We start from the raw sequence: 10,304 nt of genomic DNA on the forward strand, positions 1-10,304 counted from the left end.
TAATTGGAGATGAGACAACATATGTTAAATTAGAGGGAGACCCCACGTCCAACTATAATAACCAGTTACTGAATTTACTGAAAAATGCCAACTTGAATAAAGCAATCCTTAAAGAAGAATTTGTATACATCTACATAGCGAATCCGAAAATCCCAGTGTTTTACCATCTCCCTAAAGTCCACAAAAATAGGGAAGAACCACCGGGACGACCCATTGTGGCGGGAGTCAATTCTCTTTCTTCCAATTTGTCCCATTACCTTGATCTGAAACTACAGAAATATGTCAAGAATCAACGCTCCCACTTGAAGGATTCCACCCAACTCCTAAGGGAGATGAAAGAATTACAGTGGCGGGACACTTTCAGATGGTTGACGATTGACGTACAAGCCCTATATACCTGCATCCCACATAAAAATGGCCTAAGAGCAATCAATGATGTTCTAAAGAAAGATGACCAAATAACAGAGGTGGAAAGTGGATTCATTTTGGAGGGAATAGAATTTATACTTGACCATAATTATTTTGAATTTGAAGGTCACTATTACCTGCAGCGCTGTGGAACCGCTATGGGGACTAAAGTAGCCCCCTCCTACGCTAATATATATATGAACAGTTGGGAGGAAGAGTCCCTCTATTTAGATAGCGGATTCAAATATCCTGAAATCGTCTATTACAAACGGTATATTGACGACCTCATTCTAATCTGGAATGGGGATAAGACCAGTGCAGATCGATTCGTGGAAGGGATCCAGAACAATGAGTTTAATCTCAAATTCACCTATAAACAGAATGAGATCGAAATTGATTACTTGGATCTGGTATTAACAGCAAATAATGAGGACAATATCATCACAAGAACATTTTTTAAACCGACAGATGCCAACAGCTACATCCCAGTGGATAGCTGCCACCTTAACCAATGGAAGAAGTCAGTACCTTATTCTCAATTTCTACGTTTAAGAAAGAATTGTAGCACTATAGACTCTTATTGGGAACAATCCTATTCATTACTAACCAAATTTTTAGAAAAAGGATATGACAAGACACTATTAGAAAAGGACAGACTTAGGGCATCAACCCAGGAAAGAGAATTTTTACTGACTGATAAAGTGAAAACTTCATCAACTGTCTTCTCAGAGCATAAACCATTCATAACAACATACAATCAGGAACATGTGAAAATAAGAAAATGCTTAGATGCACATTGGCATCTCCTACTTAAGGACCCTATTTTGGGGCCGCATCTACCAGGGAAACCACCAGTGATCTTTAAAAGGGCCAACAATTTGAAAAATATGTTGGCACCTAGCAAACTTAAACCCCAACCAGGACCCACGATACCACCTAAACAGCAGTTCCTGGGTAAACGCACTGGAATCTACCCTTGTAATAGGTGCATATGCTGCAAGCACATCGACAGAGGACTGTACAATTGGGTCAAATCCAACTTTAAGAACCTTCCAAGCTGTACCGATATAGTAACCTGCGAATCCACGCATATAGTGTATTTACTGAGATGCAGCTGTAACCTAGTGTATGTGGGAAAAACCAAGAGGAACCTCAAATTGAGAATTCAGGAGCATATGCGGAACATTAAAAATAAAGTACATAACCATAGTGTTCCCCGCCATTTTCAAAAAGTACATAACTCCGATATTAAAGACCTTACGTTTATCGCCTTAGAACATGTAAAACAAGACTCCAGAGGAGGGGATAGAGATTTAAGGCTTATTAGGAGGGAATCATTTTGGATCTATTCGCTAAACTCTTTGATTCCGAATGGTCTGAATGAGACAATAGAAATGACGGCCTTCCTTTAAAATTCGGATTATAATATAAATAGCCTATTAAAAAACCTTTATTAGATCCACTGTGTAGTTTTTAAAAATTAGCCAATATACTATAATGTGCTAAACTAAGATCAATGGACTTTATGGATTCTGTATTGATTTAGACTCAATCACTACTATTTTATTACTTGATGCTGTACTCCATATATATATATGTATATTATGTGCAAAGTGATATAACATGATTAATTTGTAAAGTACTACAGGTATGAATGAGAGTAATTATTATCTCTTAATATTTCCTATCATCCTAAATTTAACATGTTGAAGCCTTTTTCCAGCTATACATCATTGATACAGCCATTTACAGCTTTTTAAGAATGGGTAGAACGCACCACAGTACCTATGAAACACTCATTTTTCCGCTGTCTAATAGGGATTCGGCTTGAACCGCATATCTATTGAGGTGGAACGCAAGCCTGAAGATAACTTCCAGCCGGCTTCTAAAAGACGGTCACGTAGCGACCTAAAATGGCCACCGTTTGGACCGCATATCCGGCTAGGTGAAACGCAAGCCGGAAGTAAGCGGCCGCTAGTATAGCGGTTTAACGCTACACTGTGCTCCTCTCGGATCTAAGATCAGAGAGTGAGGTACACAATTCAACTCAGGGGAGTAGGTTCCCCGCCATCCCCTTTACATATGGAGCTCTTCTTTTTATACTAATACAGTTTCCTCCAGGGATTTTGGATATTATTTATTTACACCCGTCCCACGTAGGGAATTATGGGTAAACCTGATGGATTATGGGTAATGGTAGATTTAGCACTTAATAGGGATATGCAGAGAATATAATATAGTGGGGGACCATTTAGATACGACACTTTCAACAATAGGAAGGATGCATATAAAGTAATGAATAAATACCACTCTAAATGGCTACTAATTAACCTATAACACTGCCAACCAATCAATTTGTAGAGGAAGTGAGGTCACCATCTAATCACTATATATACCCCTCCAGATCTCTCACTCATTCAGCTGCCTTCCCCAGTTGAAGTAGGACACACCAGAGAGAGGTAAGGGATAATGCTACTCCAGGATTTCTATACCTGTAGGACTAAAAGCTGTATACTTGTTCTTATGGAAAAAGACCCAAATATTTCGTTCTCCCCTTCTTCTTTGTTCATATATGCATGAGTTAATTATATTTGTATTTAATTTAAAACAATAATTTTTAATATGATGATATTATAATTGTAGACGATAATCCCAGCCCAAGTGCAAAGGAGAATTCACCACACCTTCTCTTGGGTATGTGTCATTACAGTTATGTATAATTACAACCGTGTAAAAAAGTACAACTATATTTACATGTGAATACCTCATTATAGGATTCTGTTGGATATTATACCACTGGGGAAGACAATTAGTCTTCAATTATTTTTAATGGTAGGATATTTATCAATTTCTATCGTTTTAATTTTATGTATTTTTAAATTATGAGTACATCTTCTCTAGTTCTAATTTGTATATGTATATATTTGTAGGTCTCATGCACTTAGGTGACCAAAGCACCTTAAAAAAATCTTTTTTCTACGTGTTAATTAATAAACACACACTCAGAACGGTATGTATTATTATTATTGTGTTTTGACACACGATGGATTGTATAATAATAAAAAAAAAAAAAAAAAAAAAACCACGGTGCACTAACATATGGAAACACCCTTTAGACACCACGAAGGTACACTTACCTTAACTACAATAGAAATATATATATATATAATTTTTCACACTTTTATTATATAAATTATTATATAAATTTTTCTGATCTTTTTCATCATCACCACCACTCGTTTTCCTTTTTTCCATTTCTTCTTGGTAATAGCTTTTCTTTTGTAATAATCTTTTACCTGATAAGTGAAACCGCTGTATACAATATATTAAAAAAGTTTTTTAAAAAACAGTTTTTTAATGTTTTTTTACATTGTATTAAAACTCAGTACTTATGTATTTTTAGATGTATATTGTATATTGTATTCCCCTGATGAAGTCTTGCTAGACGAAACGCGTCGGGAGTATTTTACCTGTTTCCTGTGAACTTCTAAGAAACAATAAAACAATATCTGGAGAAAAACAGCAATTTCATTGATTGTCAATTTGGATAAACACCATTTATGGACTTGAAACTAACACAATTTAGGCGCCATACCACAATTGTGTGTTTAGATTGTTGTATTTGTCCCCTAACCCTCTAGGGACACTGTGGTAAGGCTGCCAATAGTCTAATTCTTTCTGTATCTAGCGCGATTGGATTATTGGTCTGTATATATATATATATATATATATATATATATATATATATATATATATATATATATATAAAAGGAAAAATAAGAGCGCTCCATAGTGCAGTATCAAAGGTATAAAGTTTTTTATTTAAAAGACATCCAAAGGTAAACAAATATCGGGTAATGTCCCAGAGTGGGCGGTTAAACCACCGCACTTTTACAGCATGAGAATCAGTATTGGGTATGCATTTCTTTTAGCAAAACAATCTATATGTTTGAGAAATTACCAGGAGCAGTACCGGTGATACAGGGACATAACGGATATATTCTTTAAGGCAAAGACAGAGTGATTTCTACACCCTCAGATGGAGCTAGGCGGTGCCTGTGTAACAAAAAGATGGTAACTTTTTCTGTTGCTATTGCTGCAACCTCAGCACTATGGGGGGATGCAAAGTGCAGCAATTTTTGGCAAAGGATTTTTATCTCACATCACCACAAGGTACAGACATATGATACACCAAACAACGCAGTATTAACTGCCGATATTGAATATATGTAGGAAGTTAACCTTAAAACGAAACATGAAACATTTCATTACAAAACTGTCTTATGTGTGGAAAATTACCAGCTGGATAAAACGAAAAGTAGTACTAATGACATAAGGGCCTGAATAATAAATTATTTAAGTCAGAAAAGGGGTAATTTCTACACCCTCATTTAAACCCTCGTGGTGTAGGGTTTTCATGGTGTATATCCAATAGGATTCACGCTTTAACAATTGGGACTCTTATGTCCAAAGTGACATGCTCAAGACCCAAGAACCGCATATTTTTGGGATCACTCCCTTGGCATTGTTTAAAGTGTCTGGGAACACTGTGATTCTCGACACAGTTCTCAATGTTTCTGTAGTGTTCCAGTATACGAATCTTTAAACTTATCTTCGTTTTTCCTACATATGCTTTTCCACACTTACAGTACAGCAAGTACACTACGAATGTTGTATTACAGTTTATAAAACTTTTGATATTCTTTATTTTTCCATCCCCACTTTTTATGGTTTTTGTTCCTCTAACACCGTGCGCACACATTTTACATTTGCCGCAGGTGAAGAAACCCTCTAACTTGTTGTCTAAAAAAGTCTTTCCTACTTGATTGTCAATCATAGGAAGGAGACTGGGGGAAAGACGGGTTTTCAATGTAGTCAACCTTCTAAAGACTAATTCTGGTGCCATTGTTAGATGTTCTCCCAGGATGGGGTCTGCTTTTATTCTATGCCAATTTTCTCTCAGTATTTTCCTAATTTGTTGATTACGCACATTATACTGAGTTACGAAGGGGCAGAAGAGTAATTTTTTTTTTACTCTTTTTACTCTTCTGCCCCTTCGTAACTCAGTATAATGTTACACAGGCACCGCCTAGCTCCATCTGAGGGTGTAGAAATCACTATATCTTTGCCTTAAAGAATATATCCGTTATGTCCCTGTATCACCAGTACTGCTCCTGGTAATTTCTCAAACATATAGATTGTTTTGCTAAAAGAAATGTATACCCAATACTGACAGGGAATACTGTGGTGTTGAGTGCGCTAGATGTATGTACATCTTGAGCGATGTGAGATGAAAATCCTACGCTAAAAACTGTTACACTTAGCTCCCTCCCATAATGCTGAGGTGTCAGCAAAAGTGAAGAGGCCTAAAGGCCTAAAGCTAAGTTTAAGAATTAGACAAACAATCAATCAATTAACCAATTGAAGCTATTTTATGTTTTTGGGTTAAGTTTATACAAATGGAATTGTGGAAAAAATATCACTGTATAAGAAAAAATGGAGTGATCTACAGAAAAGTGAATGCCATTTGTATTAATATCACTGAAAGTAAATTGTATGAAGTCATTTATATTATGCAGAGAATTTTTATGTACAAAGGAATGTTTGATGTACAAAAATGTATTTATGTGGATGCACAATATTGTTTTTACTATTCTCTTTTTTATTTTCTGAACGTCTATATTTTACGTCTATATTTTATGTAAATATTGTATGTAAACACAGAAGTGTAGTTTTGATTGGGCCTAATATGGCCATATACCGCACTATGTGGAGATAATTTGATGTGATTTTTTATGGATTTCCTATGTATTTTTATGTAATGTGTATGTACCATGGAAAATAGCTACAACATGTTGTGTCTATTATAAATTAGCCGCTGGAGATCCACAGCTGACTCTGCAGCCACATAGTCCTAATAGTCAGCTGACTCTGCAGCCACATAGTGCTAATAATCAGCTGACTCTGCAGCCACATAGTGCTAATAATCAGCTGGCTCTGCAGCCACATAGTGTTAATAATCAGCTGACTCTGCAGCCACATAGTGCTAATAATCAGCTGGCTCTGCAGCCACATAGTGTTAATAATCAGCTGACTCTGCAGCCACATAATGCTAATAATCAGCTGACTCTGCAGCCACATAGTGCTAATAATCAGCTGACTCTGCAGCCACATAGTGCTAATAATCAGCTGACTCTGCAGCCACATAGTGCTAATAATCAGCTGACTCTGCAGCCACATAGTGCTAATAATCAGCTGACTCTGCAGCCACATAGTGCTAATAATCAGCTGACTCTGCAGCCACATAGTGTTAATAATCAGCTGACTCTGCAGCCACATAATGCTAATAATCAGCTGACTCTGCAGCCACATAGTGCTAATAATCAGCTGACTCTGCAGCCACATAGTGCTAATAATCAGCTGACTCTGCAGCCACATAGTGCTAATAATCAGCTGACTCTGCAGCCACATAGTGCTAATAATCAGCTGACTCTGCAGCCACAACGTGTTAATAATCAGCTGACTCTGCAGCCACATAGTGCTAATAATAAGCTGACTCTGCAGCCACATAGTGCTAATAATCAGCTGACTCTGCAGCCACATCGTGTTAATAATCAGCTGACTCTGCAGCCACAACGTGTTAATAATCAGCTGACTCTGCAGCCACAACGTGTTAATAATCAGCTGACTCTGCAGCCACATAGTGTTAATAATCAGCTGACTCTGCAGCCACATAGTGCTAATAATCAGCTGACTCTGCAGCCACAACGTGTTAATAATCAGCTGACTCTGCAGCCACATAGTGCTAATAATCAGCTGACTCTGCAGCCACATAGTGCTAATAATCAGCTGACTCTGCAGCCACATAGTGCTAATAATCAGCTGACTCTGCAGCCACATAGTGCTAATAATCAGCTGACTCTGCAGCCACAACGTGTTAATAATCAGCTGACTCTGCAGCCACATAGTGCTAATAATCAGCTGACTCTGCAGCCACAACGTGTTAATAATCAGCTGACTCTGCAGCCACATAGTGCTAATAATCAGCTGACTCTGCAGCCACATAGTGTTAATAATCAGCTGTGCTGCAGAGAGGTGTATAAAAGAGGTATCTGTCCAACGCCGGGCCAGCCCTCTGACGAAGTACGGTGTACGAAACGCATTGGCGCGTGGCCTGGCGTTTGCTGTCTTGCCCGCTGACCACGAGTATAACCGCTCCAACCTCTCTGTGTGGATACACAGATTCTCATGCTGTAAAAGTGCGGGGGTTTAACCGCCCATTCTGGGACGTTACCCGATATTTGTTTTACCTTTCAATGTATTTTAAATAAAAAACTTTATACCTTTGATACTGCACTATGGAGCGCTCTTATTTTTCCTCCTAGACTTAATCACCTGTGGAATCCAGGTGCTAAGAGCTGCCAGGTGGATTGGACCTAAAGTGCAAGGAAAAAAAGTTTTGAAGGAGATAATCAATCTCTGTTATACAGGACTTTAACTGTCGGTACTGAAGGTTATTTTGCGCACTTATCTTCCCATTGTTTAATATATATATATATATATATATATATATATATATATATATATATATATATATATATATATATATAGGGGTTCCCCAATCTGCGCTCAAAGGAAATAGGAGCAGCACCTCTAAAGTATCCTCTGTTAGGTAGAATCTGGAAATAGGTATGAAAGGATGAGGGCGCTATGTAATAATGTATTTACTTTAACAATACTCAATGTAATGGTTCAATTAGGATAACATCAAAAAATACCTTAAAATGACATAAAAACACATATATGTGTATTTCAAAATGTACAGTTTTGGTTGTATATAGACACTTCAATTTTTTGCACTTGAAATCTCCTTTAACAGATTATCAGTCGTTGTTAGTACTGTTCTTTGACTGTTTGTTAGTAGGGTTTTAGTCGGTTAGGATGTGAATACCAAAGCGTTTCGTCAGTAAGACTTCCTCAGGGGCAAGAGCATACCGATACTGTAAATTATGATACAGTGAAATAAATGAAGTGTTCAAAAATAGTTCCACGATTATTACAAACAATTACAATCGATATTAAAACACAGAAGAACGAACAGGTTTTGGAGAAAGAGAGACAATGGAGACAGATACAATATACGTATTAATCAAACAGATAATAAGGTCAGAGAAGTCTGGAAATTGAAAAAATTGCATACCTTAAATATTGAATAGGTTGTATACCAAACCAGTAATCCAGAATCTCATATACATTCAGAGAAATCAGCCTATGGTGAATGATATATACATCTAAATCTCTATTGTCAAATCCCAAAGCAAATTTAGGGGAAACAAAAGGGTTGCTTACACACCGTGGAAGAGAATGCTTCTACGATGATAATTAGCTCAAAATGAGCTCAGAATGTATGGCCTTTAATCCAGCCAACAACCATATCTAATGGAAAAGTTTAATGTGAAAAAATGTATATCCTATGGATGTGATTACTTAAACTTTTTTTTTCCTTCAAACTTATATATAGCATAAGGAGGAAAAGATCTATATTTACAAACCAGTGAATAGTATTCTAGAGTGACAATCAAAACCAGTCAGAGGTACTTACATAGGCAATGTGTATCAGTTGGATCCCAAAACTGAAGTGAGTGAGTGAACCTAGCCATCTTATATAGTGCCAGAAAATCATATCTCATTTCCTCTTGGAGGAAATGCTTATAATATAATTTTTAGGATGTGCAAGTAATTTTAAAGTGTAACTGTCTGGTGTATTGATAGACTCAACTAGCGCCAGTATACCACATGTTTAGTTATCTAAATTTGATCTATACCATATCAAATAAAGCCTAATTTGTCTTTGGAACGCATGGTATCATGCCATGCGTTCCACTGGTGACTTCCCCTTATGTCTGGGGAAGCTGTTCATACGTCGGCTAAACAGGATGTAGAGTGTGGAACGCATCTTGCTTTCCACGTCCCTGCTGCCACTTACATGAAATTAATGAGGTATCCCATTCATAGGCACACTGGTCGCTTGATTCATGCTGCAATGCGTACACATCATGGGCTGGATGAGTGTGGCTACATCTGTATAAAGTGTTGAAGGTTTGCGGCAGTGTAATTCTGGTGAGGATGGAGGCAGTCCATTAACCTTTGAAAAGTATCAGTCCATAATGTAATGTTTTAAACTGGTGGATGCCTAACAGAGTAGAAAATTAAGTTTCCTTCCTAGCTTCCTCTGCTACTGTATCTCAATGTGACTATATACTGTACTGTACCATCATAGGATGTACTGGGGTGTAACTACCATAGCTGCAAGTGGTACAGGTGCTATGGGGCCCAGAGCTGCAGGAGGCCCATTAAGTAAGTAGTAGTAGTACGTTTATTTATAAGGCACCACAAAGTGTCCGCAGCGCCGTACATAGCAAACAAAAAACAAATTACAAGGTAACGTACAGGGTGTGCTGATAAAATACAGCATAAATAGGGGTATAGCTAGTAGAACTAAAATCAGCATCAGTTCTGAAGTAGGTGTCGAAATTGTCGAGGAGACTAAAGATGAAGTAGATGAAGGGAAGAACAGGGCAGGAGCACTGGTGAGGTAAAGAGGTAGGGTGAGTACGTGAGGAAGGAGGGCCCTACTCATAAGAGTTAACATACTAAAAGGAGGTGGGTGGACGAACGAAAAACAATAGGATAAGTAGGAATGGATGGAGGGGTAGGGTAGGCAGGATAGGAGGTGCGAAAGAGGTTAGGAGGAGGAGGGATAGGCCAGTCAGAAGAAGTGGGTTTGAGGGAGTGCTTGTAATATGTTTTACATATATTTATCACCATCAGTTGCTAAATAGGGGACCCTTACAAACGTTTGCTATGAGGCCTATGAATATCTAGTTACACCCCTG

Source organism: Crinia signifera, chromosome 1 (genome assembly GCF_055691185.1).
Source record: "Crinia signifera chromosome 1, ASM5569118v1, whole genome shotgun sequence".
Classification (NCBI taxonomy): domain Eukaryota; kingdom Metazoa; phylum Chordata; class Amphibia; order Anura; family Myobatrachidae; genus Crinia; species Crinia signifera.